A 13,483-nucleotide genomic window follows, 5' to 3' on the forward strand; every position below is an offset into this window, starting at 1 on the left:
AAATCTATTCAAGCCAAATAAAAACATCAGAACAGGATAGGAGTGCTGATACTTTCTCATTTTAACATTTTCCAGGCAGTTTTATTAAAAAACAATGACTGTGGATAAACAAGACATGAGTATCTACTAGTTTCACTATGAGTCCACTGCTTTTCTGCATCCTCTTCAATAAATGGGAGATAATAATGCATTAAGGATTACCATGAAATTCTGGTCTCCTTTTTAGTAGTTATATCTTCTAATATATTTACATTTTAAGACCAAACAAGTTGAGTTTAAGCTTGTATATGCTACTGACATTCAATCAGTATAATATTTAGCCTGTGCAAATGGATTTTATTTGCATTATTGAAAATTGGTTCTCAGTCTGTTCAATTCAAGGCATAAAAAACTGTTTGTACCTGACCATAATAAGTTGGCTCTGTTATTCTCTTTGAACGATGGGCCTGTAACATAAAACTGAATAAATCCTCCACTTTTACATATCTCGGCATGCTGGGACTGTAGTAATAAACTCCTCCCCACCTCCTCCTCTCGTCATGCCCTTCTCTTGCAACGCCTCCGTCCTGTTGCCCAAGCCTAATGATCTAATTACAGGCCAAGACTTGTTGACTTTGTATTGAAAGAGGAGCCTATACCTGATACTACTGTCCAGCCCCCCTTCGTCTCTTCATCAGCCTCTATGTCCTCTGAATGAGGCACACACAAAGCCTCGCTAAACACCACCTTCAGCATGAGTTCATCCTCTGAGGCACGAGGGCCTCATTTACAAGCCAAATCAGGGTGGGCACAGAGTACCAAGAGTTAGGTCAAATGCAAACTCACCTGCTCAACACAACAGCGCTGTTCACTGACTGCGTCATGAGTTGATACTGCAGCAGGTGCTAAATACAAATAGACTTCAAGGCCAATTGATCCAAAGCTAATAATAGTTCAGTAACTGAGCCTAAAGTATACAGATATCTATTTGGTATCTCTGCGATCTCTGTTCTTAGTTGCATGTATTTGGCCTCAACCGCACGTTACGTCAGAAATTACGTCAACAAAATCAATTATGAATGCCGAACCGATGAAACAATCTCTCAAGCTTTGGGCTTTTGCATATGGCTTCATAAAAAAAGATCAACCAAAATTGGATAAAATCAGTACTGTTTCAGGGCTTACTGCATACTGCAGTGGCTTTTGAAGACAGAATCGATAAAAAGTGGGTGTGAAACCTAGATGCTTCTCAAACTGTAGTCGTGTTTATTCAGTGATAAAGTATGTGCTCTCTTGTGGTCCCAAAAAAGTGCAGAGTAGATTTCTGGTGAAACAGGAAGTGTGATTGTATCTCTGCTGCACTGAACAACTTTTAGAGACAGATTCTCACCAGCATTTAGACGAATAATTGAACTGGCTGATGGTTGAAAAAAAATTACTTTCGAAAAGGTCAACTAAAACTAAAACTAAAAGAGGAAGCAACATACTGTGGGACCAAACTTCTCTCCGAAATTGAACTGACGACCTTGCGGGCCTCTACTTTACAAGATGAGCAAACTTCTGTTCTGATGAACTGAAGATGAAGCGCTGCATGACTGACTCCATGCACAACACTGTGGAGAGCAACAACAGCAAAACCACAGCAGTTTTCGTGCCAACTGATGCAGCGTTTAACATGCTCAATAAGGACTGCATTCAACTTTGAAAGCAATCACAGATCAAAATGAACATCAACATCATCAACATGATGTGTAATTACAGATCACTACACCATGAGAAATACATGTGGGCTTGGTCAAGGGGCTTGCAAAACACGGTTCCCGCCCTTGCTTCAGCACACCATATAAGGCAACAATTCATAAAAGAAAAGCAAAAATCAGATAGTTGGTATTAGTTGTTAGAACCACAAACACAGAACCTCAAACCCATTACTTGATCTCCCGCGTTGTCAAGCCGTAGAAAGTGTCAACTTCAAACCAGTTTGAGGGAACTGGTTTGATCTGCGCAGCCCAACATAAAAGCTTAATATGTAAAACTCACAGTACTATTAATACTGTTTTACTGTTTCCTTGAACACATTTTGTTATAGAAATAGGCTTAGAAAACATTATATGGGGAAAAAAACACCTAAATGTCAATTCAACTTGTATGACTTGTTAAAGCTCCCTGAACAAAACCTGAACATGTCAAGTGTGCTAATGAAAATGCTACGATGAAACCAAAAGGTACACATTATGGCGACCTATCTAGCTGCTTGTCTCCCAAATAATTTAATAAATAAGGATCAAAAGGGTTAGGGTCTTAAACTTAAAAAGTCTCAGAAAAACAGTTTTAAGGCATTTGTTTCAACGAACAAGAAACAACAAAACACGTCAAGTGTGAAGAGGAGGAGGAGAAGTATTCATCACTAACCTCAAAGGCTCAGGATTCGGGTGACAATGTCCATAATAGCAACCGAACAAGTGTCGCTCACAGTAACCAATGAAAATCAAGAGAAAAAACAGACAACAAAAGGCGAAAAGGGGAATAATCCAAGGTGCATTCAGAAGGGGGACAAAGCTGTCTGAAGGTGTAGACCACGGGCTAGCCTCACACCTCTTTCTCACAGCGACTAAAACAAAACTGCAGAGGACGGAGAAAAAAAAAAAGACAATGCAATGGCTGCTGTTTGAAGCAGAAAAAGGAGAAGTGTAGTGAAGCAACTTGTCCTCTCCCTATGAGTCACGCAGCCCTATCACCATTGGTAGGGGAGCCCTGAGGCAGAGTGCTTTTACCTGGCCAATCAGCGGCAAGTATCGGCCCTGAATGCAAATCGTTTCAGGTGAGTTTGACATGTGGCGGGGATTGGATGATGCTTCAGCGGGGGAGGGGAGAGCAGAGAGGTCCAACCAGAGGGCCACACCTCAAACAGCATGAAAGACGATAGACGGGTTTCTCCTGCAGAGGCGAAGGAGTGCTGCTGGTGCAGGTAAACAGTTGAACAGGTATGCACTTACTTTAGACTTTGACCATACAATATGGGCCTGGCATGGTTATTAAAATCTGTACGGCAGCTCAGAAGTAAAGTTCACACCCCTTTGTGTCCCATTAAAACATTTGCAATGAATCGTGAGTCTATTAGCCGTGTCAGGGAGCCAGTTAAGCTGCTGACTTGTGGGGGAGTTGTTCTGCCGGCAGTAGAAAGCCCCATAAAACAACTTCTACCAGTGGGAGGTACAAAGAAATTAAACTGCAAAGTCGACTGCTTTTAGGTATGAGCAAGTGCTTCACCTCAGAGGGCCAAAAAAACATTCTCCTCCCCCTCCTCCTCCTCTTTAACACTCAGTGATCATGATAACGGCAACGCTCCTGCTGTGAACAAACATCAAATGCACTTTTAACTCAAGCACCTGTGTTCATGTCTCAGATTTTACATTTACAAGATGTTAAAACATACAGAAAGTGTCACAGATCAGCCGCAGTAGGTGTCACTGACCTATTCACTGTCACATGTCTTGTTAAGTTTAGAGTACACAGATATAGCTAAGACTTGATAAGAATGTATCAGAAACGACACTCACAGGAAGCGGTGGTCTGTGGTGAGCGCTGAGCACTTTGTGTCTTCACACTCTTTGGCTCTGCATCAATTTATACATGTTTTCCGCTGAAAAGCCCCACGTAGTGCATTCAACAGTCAAATATGTAAATAAAACCTGCCTCAAATTGGGATTGTTGGGAAAGAAGATAAACATAAACAGACACAGGACTTGGAGATTGATGTTTAAAAAATTAACCCATTAAACTTAATTGCAACTGCAGTGGGGTCTGTTTGTCACGGATGCCCAAATCACCATCTCAGTCTCCACCGAGTGCTCTCATCATCACATTAATTCTTCCTGGCCTCTGTTCAATATAGTTCGGCTCAGAGCAGAACGCATCGGTTTGCCTCAGAGCAAATTGATAGCCTTGCTGTGAGGGAAAGTTACACCAAACAAGCTCCATTCATCACTTTCCTCTTGGAAATACTGTCCACAACTCCGAAGCAGCGGCGGAAACTTCTTGTGATATTTACGCTTACGGTTAATGCACTGCAGCACTGCTAAAATCCAGGACAACTATGTAAACATACAAAAACACACACATGCATGTACACGGGCTAAAGTAATGTTACTCCCCTTGTGTAAGCCGTACAGATAAACAAAATCTCTGGGTAAACAAAAGTTTTAAAATATCATCTATGGCCCAAAAGAAGAGCTGCAGACATTCAGCACATTCTTGTCAATATTATGGATGTAATGGATCTATTGTGTGCCACCACCTTACCACTATCAATAGGGTACTTTTCTGGGTCCGTAATTTACCCGTACTCTAGATCCAGAAATCCCATTTATATATTTACACTGTGTATCTACTCTGAAAGAAAAAAAAAAAAAGCCATCAAAGGAAAGGAAACTTTAGAGCTGCAGTGCTGACGATACGCTTTTAGACTCCTGAAGCACAAATTCAGCATATTCTTTGCAAAATGAGAAAAGAAAAGAAACCCGTAATGAGACTGCGCTACATTCCAGTGATCTGTTAATTGTGGGTAATCAGCTGTGTCGAAAAAATATTTCCCTACCAGGAAGTCTCATAAGAGGAGCAAACAAATAGACGAGAGGGCATGGCATCAAAAACAACTCATGGCTCTCTCTTCAATGAATACTAAGGAGCACATTTATTCCTCTACGTGTGCCAATCAAGCGGAAACCTCTTGGTGCTGGAAATGAAAGCGAACGTGGAAGTGCCAAAAATTGCAGTTCTTGAAATGGCCAGTTGAGGCTGGCTCCAACAGCGAGACAATCCCCATAGGGCCCCATGTTAAAATACCCAATTTTACAGCAGTAACAAACATTTTTACAACCTGGTACAGAAATGGTTTTGGTCTTCATACCTAACGTCCCCATTTATGACAACTAAAATTTTATAGTAGTCGCCCATTTGATGACAATGGCAGGAGCCACCCACTTAGAGCTTCACAACTTGTCTTCAGAAACCGATGGGGGACGTCACGGAGACTACGTCCATATTTTATACAGTCTATGGAGCCAGTATCTTCTGAGCTGTCCCTGTAGTTTCTGGTTAGGGAAACTGCAGTAATGTGAATTAACTAAATGTCTCACTGAGCAAGACAGAAAGAGAATCTCTACAATCTATCTACACATGAACTATAATTACATAATACATACATACTTTATGAGTCTTTCAAAATCAATTCAACATGTCAAACAAGCTTGCAACCATTCCAAAAGCCTGCAAAGGCAAATCTGAGGATTTGTTTGCTTTTTTTTTCCCAGCTTCATAAAATGACAACGTAAGAAATCCCCTGACATTAGTTCAAGCTCTGGTGATTTCAGACACTTCATGAGCTTCATTATTATTTGATCAAGCAAATGTCAAATTAATTAATTGTGGATTTAATCTAATGACTTCGTTTTATTTAGGGTCTGAAAAACACCAAAGTTACATAGACACAGTACAATATAAAAGAAAATGTCACGTTAGGTCAATATTATTTATAGATCCCAAAATGACACATTTGCTTTACAATCTGTACTACACACTATTCTTTGACTCTTGCATCAGATAAGGAAAAATTCCACTTTTTACAGGAGGAAGCCAGGAGGGATCAGGATGGATATGCAAACACATCTTACATGTTTAAGTTGATGTTTGGACAAAAACAGACACTGAAACATTGAAATCACTGTTTTAAGGTTTTAAGACACACATCTTTGGTTCACAGTGTTTGGAGAGGCTCATTCATGGCCTCAAATCTAGACTAAACTTTAAAGCATCATGAATGTGAATATTATGTGTTTTTTTTACTGAACGCAGCAAAAAAAAAACTATTTGCACTTATCCTCTCCAAAGAATTTACAGTCCTTCCAATTATCTTCTGCAATACTGAACGCAAACTCACCCAGATTTGCACAACAAATCACATCTACACTCTGGGGGAAAAGCAATAAAAGTGAAGATGTTTAAATTGCTGGTGCTTCATGACATGTCAGTGGGATACAATTAAAATCAGCCCGCAGTGTGAGAACACAAAAAGCCTGTCTAACACAGTGCATTGTGTTCTTGCTTTATTTCTACAATGGTGGTGTACTAACACAATCAAGAAACAGTCTTGTTCTGGGATCAGTGCAGAGCCAATTGAACCTATAGACTCACTGAAAGACATACCTTTCCTTTGCAGCCTAAGAATGAAAAAAAATCTTGATTCTTTTGTGTGAGTTCGGCATACAGACGCCAACCACAACAGGCCCAGCCCGAAAAGGCCCCATTTTCTGCGTTAACTCCCCATTAAAGGGCAGAGCACAGCAATACTTGACACCACAGAGCTGCTGTGGTTAAGGCCTGTAACAGTGTCAGTGAATTCCCTTTAACCCAAAAGAGGGACATAAGATAATTGCATGCTGTTAATCTTTCTGCTTGTCATTTTGAGTTGCTAGATTCACATTATAATATTATCATAAGTATATTAATATGACAGAATTTCACTTAGTTATTGAGCTTACTACACAAATGTCTATGCCAATAAATGTTATATCAGCCAGAATGTTTATTTTATGGGTCAAAGTTTAGCAAATGGAAACCCTCAAATACAGCACAACTAGTCCTCGCTGCATTTTATATTTATCTCGGCGTGCCCTACAAAGTTGCACCTGACAAACCACTCCAGAAAGAACTGCACTCATAAAATCCAGATCACTCAGTAAAGAGTTATTTTGGAGTACCGTGTGACAAACATTTGTGAACGATCCTTGACTGGATGAGATATGGGAGCCTTTGGAGGCCGCACAGAATTATTTGTGTGGCTTGGAGGTCAGCATTGATCCAGAATGCTGCAGCACATGTACTAACAGAAACGAAGAAAAGAGATCATATTACTCCTGTATTAGCTTCTCCGCACTGGCTCCCAGTTAAATAACGAATTGAATTTAAAATCCTTCTCCTCACCTACAAAGAATTGGCCGGGCACCATCATATCTTAAGGAGCTTATAATACCATATCACTTGTGGTTCCTAGAGTCTCAAAAAGTAGGATGGGAGCCAGAGCCTTCAGTTATCAAGCTCCTCTTCTGTGGAACCAGCTTCCCGTTTCAGTCCGGGAGTCAGACACACTCACCACATTTAAGAGGAGGCTTATAGTTAGCGCTGGATCAGGTTTGCCTTGGTCCAGCCTCTAGATATGCTGCTGTAGGCCTAATCTGCCGGGGGACTTCCGAGGATACACTGAGCTCCTCTCTCGAAAGATGGAAGGCAGTCAAGGTGCTATACAAATATCACACTTTTATGATTTAAAAGCATGCCAGCTGGTTGAGGTCAAACTTTCTTGTTGCAACAAGTTTGTTCAATAAGCCGACGGCTCATAGTGCAAAGAAAACGTCATCATTCTCGGACAGTGACCATCCCGACTCTAACATGATTCATTGTGCTGACTGAGTGTGACTGTGGTGCAGACAGACCTGCCAAAGAGCTGTGTAGGTGTACAGCTATGAAGCCAAAGCATTCAGTGTGCAACAGCTCATCCAACCGGATGTGAGTGATTCAGGAGCAGTTCGCAGCAGAGAACGATGCTCAGACCACAGGCCTTTAATAGATAATATTCAGTGTGCATGTGCATACAGACATTTTTTCGCTCCTGTTTCGTAAAATATTGCAGCTTGAGATTTTATTCCTTCAGAATGGGAGCTGTATGACAGGAAGTAGTCACATTAATAAAAATTAAAAAATCAAATCAAATGTCCAATCCTCATTTGCGGTTTGAGTGTTTATTTTTGCAATTCATATAAAATAAAATAATTCATTTGTGGACCGGATTTAAACCTAACTGTGTCTGTCCGCTGTTTGCTGCGTCTGGAAACGGTGCTGATGAGACATACAGTAGCTGTTGAACAGATAGGCAGGGGCTAGTCGTAATGCGACTTGTAGTCGCATTACGTCTACTGCTGGCGAATCCAGATACACACATACAGACTGCAGCTCATTAATTATTAAATACAGAGAGCAGGCCAACAATCCAGGTCGTCTACTACATCACACCTCTGTGGGCTGTAAACAGCTACCTGCAGTCAGATACTGGCAGAAAGCATTCATTGTTCCGCGACGTCACAATAACTAAGAACCACATAACTGTTGTTTCTCATGCAGACATCTTATCAGAAACAATCGCTGAGGTTTTAAAAAGGTCCATCTGTGTCACACCAGCTAATTCCGGGCTAAGAGCATAGCGTGCTCCAGTGTGCGCCAACAGCCAGCAGCTTTTCACCCGAGAGCTCTAGTTTATCTCAAGCTCATTATTAATAAAATGCCATGAGGCCCTAAGAGCATATTGCTCTGTCACTCAGGGCCTAGATTATAATACCCATTGGCTGCATGCAGTTAAATAATTTAACCAGCCTGAGGACTGCCTGTCACTTTGAAATGAACCCAAAAGGAAAAAAATAAATAAAAAATGACTGTCAGTGAAGACAGACACTCGCCTCTCAGCAGATACGATGAGCTGCCATGAGCTCGCTGCAAATTCTGTCAACTCTGTCTTCGCCTGTGTTAGTCACATTTGTTGAAAGAGTTTGTTAAAAGTTGAATGAGGAAAAGATCCTTTGGCTTCTTCGAGCAAAGCTCACTCTTTGAATCCAAGCACCACTGGCTGAGCTGACTCATGAAAGGCCTCCGTGAACCACTCACTGCTACCTCATTAGCTCCAAGAGACATGAAAAATGACAGGGTGAAATCTCATTATGCGCCAAAGTTGCAGGCTGAGCCAGTTTCTATTTTTGGTCTGGAGCTACTTTGTGCGGTCAAACTACCGTAAGGTAGAACACTACAACCCGAGCCATCACTCCTTAACGTAATTACACATACATCAGTGATACAGCTCACTACGCTGTGGGCTTACATGGACCCGTAAAAATATCTAAGTAATGCGGTTAACTAATCTCATGATGTCAACATGCTGCCAGAGTGGACACGTTATACTTTGATTCATCCTACAGTAATTCTTCCTGCAGACAAAGTATACTGTGGCTAAGGGGTTTCTTACTTTCCCTGGTATCTGGAGCAACATAATCTAATGCGATGTCCTATTTCAATTTTCATTCAAAGCAATAGTTTGACATTTTGGGAAATACACCATCTCTGCAGCAAAGGTATAAGCGTATTTCCCAAAATGTCAAGCTAGTCCTAAATGTAAAACTGTGAACGCTTTTAGACGAATACAGTCTATTCTCACTTGATTATCACCGCAAAGTCTTTATTATTGCCTCAATTTGTAATTTTTTGACTACTTTATGAATAAATACTTTTCCTCATTGAAGCCAGTATATTGTATTACTTTTAATCACTTCGTTTTCTAACACCTGAATCAGTCTAATTGGTTTAAAAAGAAACAACTAAACTTTAATACTGCATTTACACAACAACATACTTCAAAAACAACGTTGTCCTCTTTTGTATGCTAAAAATAGCTTGACTGGAACACTGCATTACATCATGACAATGCCCGAATTCATGGAGAAACTCAGGCATGATGACTCGTCCAAGTCACATGCTTGTGAGACAGGCAGCAAGAGAGCAGAGTGAGGCTACAGGTGGAATTTCCCCTCGACTCTCCTTTCTCTCTGACGTCAGGTCCAGTGGCAGCGGTTTACTGCCGCAATCAAACATGTCCGACAAGGTGATATTCAGGTGTCAAAAGTCTGAGGTTGTGAAACAGCCGCGTACAATTCAGGAACTTTGCAAACAGCAGTTCCTCTCCAAGCCCTCAACAGAAAACAGGCAAACATGAGGTCTCATTTCTGCACGTAGGAAAGGGGAAGTTCAACAGTTTTATTTCTCTTTTCACAGGTCGTTTCCTGCATTTCTGCAAGTCATTTGAGGTGTCAGCCATCTCATGTGATTGTTTGTTTAGTCGAAGCATAAGAACATTGCCATCTTGTGGTTATTCCTAAACCACCAAATTACACTGAGTTACACCTGAGAATGTCATTGCTTACAGATGCTGGCTTTAGAAAATGTTTTTCTCTCGTTTTAAACTTGCAGGAGTTAGCGAGCAAGTACATTTTATTTGTAGCTCCATGTGTGGACACATAACAATAAATCTATGGGTTGAACAATGTGACAATAGCTCCTAAATACTCAAAATATCTCTGAACATGGTTACAGGGTTGTAAACCTGTTTTTTTAAGATTACCACATGTGCCAAATTGCAAATGATTGCCAGTCTCTTGCAAGGCCACTCTGAAAGCTTTTGTGAAACTGTAGTGTTGCTTTCTAAATAGGATGAAAGCTCAGATCTTCTTTTTGTGTAGCCGAATCAATATCCAGCAGCCCATTAAGGCGGGCTAATGTCTGAGGAGCTCCTCGTCACTGGCGGGAGAACAGCACGGGAAGGCTCTCCATTATTGCCCTCGGTCAGGCTGCTGATGGTGACATCACTGTCACAGGATAAGAAGGCTACCGGGAACTGCTTTAACCTCAACCACACTGTCTGCAGTGTGCGCACACACACACACACACACACACACCATATCACTCAAACCAGAGAGGAAAGGGGGAAAAGAGAGGCTAAATGTGTGGACAGAAGCACGGCAGGATGTTTCTAAAACAAGGGCACATGCTCGAAGCAAACATGACGATCTCCACACTGGAGTATTTTTGGAAAGTCTTGCTCTGGATAATTGATTTCAGTAGATTGAAGTTTCCAGTTATCCACAAGCCTCTGCCCGTGTTCCCACCATAGGGAGACTGTAAGGGGAGAGCGGGATGGGCGAAAGGGTTGGTGGGTCCAGCTGGTCCCGTCTCTAGCAGGACGGACAAGCTAAGAGCTCGTAACTCTACGCCTCCCTCTGCGTCACAGCCGCCTCCTCTGAAGGGAGCAACTGCAGTCGACCAATGAGATTGTGTTTGTCCGTCCCATGATACAAGCATCTTAACTGAAAAATGTAAACATCTGGCAAACATTTAGACTTGCCACACAATTAACTTGATCAACTATACTATGGTGAAAAAAACCTTTTGCCAGGAATTGAAGACATATATTTGTAGAAATTGGGAAAAACAGGATTTATATTTGTCCTACGAGGAAGCTCAATGAGTATTTCAGACTCTCTCTCAAAGCAACTCTGTCTTATTTTAGTGAATATATTCAGTCTGAGGCCTCTTCAATTGAATGAGTGACTCACGGTGGAGTCGGATGATGGGAAAATATGTGGACATAGCTAAGAAATGACCAAAACAATCTCCGGGAGCCCAAGTTGACATATCAAAACTGCTTAATTTATGCAACCAACAGTCCAAGACAAAAAGACAAGCAGTTTACTGTAGTTGAACACTTAAAAGAAGATTAAATATCCACATTTTAGAATCTGGAACTAGTGAAATTTGGGCATTTTCGCGTAAAAAAACAAACAAACTGAATGATTAGTCTTTATGCTATCGATCAACCAATGGATTAATTGATTGAACACTCCAGCTCAAAACCCATTTAACTCTAATAAGAGGCCGAACATCTGACCATGTTAAAATTCTGAGGGGTTATAAATACAGTAGATTAACAAGGTTCAATGTTTTGTAGAAATGACTACACCTGGCATCAGGGTGGAGATTTACAATAAGACTAAATTAGTGCTCTCTGTTCACTATTCGTATTAAAGCTCTGAACAAAGACAAGCACTACAATGTACTGACATTCCTCTTGATGTCTATCTTATATGTACAAATGAGTGGTTATTAAAGGGGGCATCTCTGAAGCACACACACACACACACACACAGTCACATGATGACCCACACAAAGGGGAGACACAGAAATGGACTCGTAGGCTGAAGGCCATGTATCCCAGAGGGCAGTACTATCATCATATGAGTTCAGTCATGCTTCTTTAGCTGCAGTGTGATCACTTTCTGTGTTCTGAGTGTAAGCAAAGTGCAATAAAAACGCTTAAACGGCTGTAATATTTTATAAGCCATTATCAGCTTTCAGTCATTTCACATGAAAAGCACCAGGAAGAATGTAGTAATTAACATAACTCCAAAGGGTCCTCACATAGGCCCAGTACACATACAGATAGGCCTACATTGTCAAGGCTACAAGAAAGTAAGCAATAAGTATAAAACATACTGTGGACTCACCCTGGTAGAAGATGTCATCAGCAGAGCATTATGTCCTGGGCTCATGTTAACAGGAAGTGGTTATCCTCTGTCCTCGTGAAAACACGGTGTCGTTAAAGGTGAGGCAAGCGGTACTGTAGCTCCATCATCCCACAGTCACCCGTCGGCTTTCACCATCCTGCTGCGTCCGTGTGCTTTCTGACACAAGGTTGCAGTTTTTCCTCGACTAGGGCTGATGCGTGGGGAATTCCTAACAGTCACATTTTCCTGGGAAATGATTGGCCCGGGACCAGAGTTTGGCTGACGGTAACCTTGTAGTAGTAAGAAGGAATCAGGAGCGGTGGTTTCAGTTGAGCAATATGGGATCGAGGGACGAGGGTGGATTAAAAGACGTTATGAAAAAACAAAAAGAAGTGGTCGCGCCATGCCCTGTTGCTTAAAATGTAAATACTGATCCAATTGATATTTTATTCTTAATACTAGTAGGATATTATTTATATGTAATCCATTACTGGAATTTCGCTAACCATTAAACAAACTGGTATCTAAACCGTTACGCAGTCACAGGTGTCACTTTAAAGGCAATTTTGTCAACAACGCGATTTAGTCAAATTAAGTTGCGGACGAAAAAAAGGCGGTTGTAGGCTACAAGCTTGCGTTGGAGGTTTTTTTTTAGACGAGTTTGTTTTCCTCTACTAGACTACGATAAGTGTTATCACAGGGAGATAAAAGTGAAAATGGGCATCTTCCGGGAAGGTCCAAGCCCTTGTGAGATGAGAGCAATCGAGGATAACTTCTTAACGGGCGGGGTCTAAAGCAACGTAAGATTCCTTGAAAAGGACAGGCGTGAATTGCGATAGATGTAGCAAATAGCCTAAAAACACTCACCATTTGTCAATAATGATGTGATGTTATATTTGTGGGATGGTCAAACGCACAAAAATGAATTATTTTTTGAAACATGGGCAAAAGTGTGTTCCCATACCGGGAGTCGAACCCGGGCCGCCTGGGTGAAAACCAGGAATCCTAACCGCTAGACCATATGGGAAAGATGTCAGAATTACGGTCGATCCATCTATATTTACAGAGTCTGAGTCTGAGTCTGATTGTTTTTAAATCTTTTGTCAACGTGCTGTGGTTACCTTGATAGCTACACGTTCATAGCGTTACATTAAAGCCAATCATATTTTTTTTTTATCTTGTTCTTGATCTCTTTGTCGTGTAAATTACAACACTTGGGGGCTAGGTACCATCTAGTGGTCTTTAACTGTTACTGAATACAGGACAGGACGTCAGCCATAAATACCCTGTGTTGGTAACGGTTACTGGTTATAGCCAAAGTATAATTGAATATTTAATTAATTGACAAA

At 41.2% G+C, this 13,483-nt stretch overlaps 1 protein-coding gene and 1 non-coding gene across 6 annotated transcripts in view; both read right to left on the bottom strand.

The window, feature by feature from the left end:
• elf1 (E74-like ETS transcription factor 1) overlaps nucleotides 1–12,822 on the bottom strand; it is a 37,463-nt gene extending 24,641 nt beyond the window's left edge. For 2 of the 5 annotated variants that reach the window (XM_076103087.1, XM_076103088.1), the window contains exon 1: nucleotides 2,392–2,709. The gene's annotated coding sequence lies outside the window, so the exon portion shown is untranslated. Of the gene's footprint in view, nucleotides 1–2,391; nucleotides 2,715–12,134 lie in introns of those variants that run through there. The other 3 variants (XM_076103089.1, XM_076103091.1, XM_076103092.1) reach the window with 3 other exon arrangements.
• Nucleotides 12,823–13,089: 267 nt separating this feature from the next.
• Nucleotides 13,090–13,161, bottom strand: trnae-uuc (transfer RNA glutamic acid (anticodon UUC)). The gene has a single exon. It is a non-coding gene; the product is annotated as a tRNA-Glu (tRNA).
• Between the last annotated feature and the right edge of the window lie 322 nt (nucleotides 13,162–13,483).

Source organism: Anarhichas minor, unplaced genomic scaffold (genome assembly GCF_050575085.1).
Source record: "Anarhichas minor isolate MPS153535 unplaced genomic scaffold, ASM5057508v1 ptg000028l, whole genome shotgun sequence".
NCBI classification, from domain to species: Eukaryota; Metazoa; Chordata; class Actinopteri; order Perciformes; family Anarhichadidae; genus Anarhichas; species Anarhichas minor.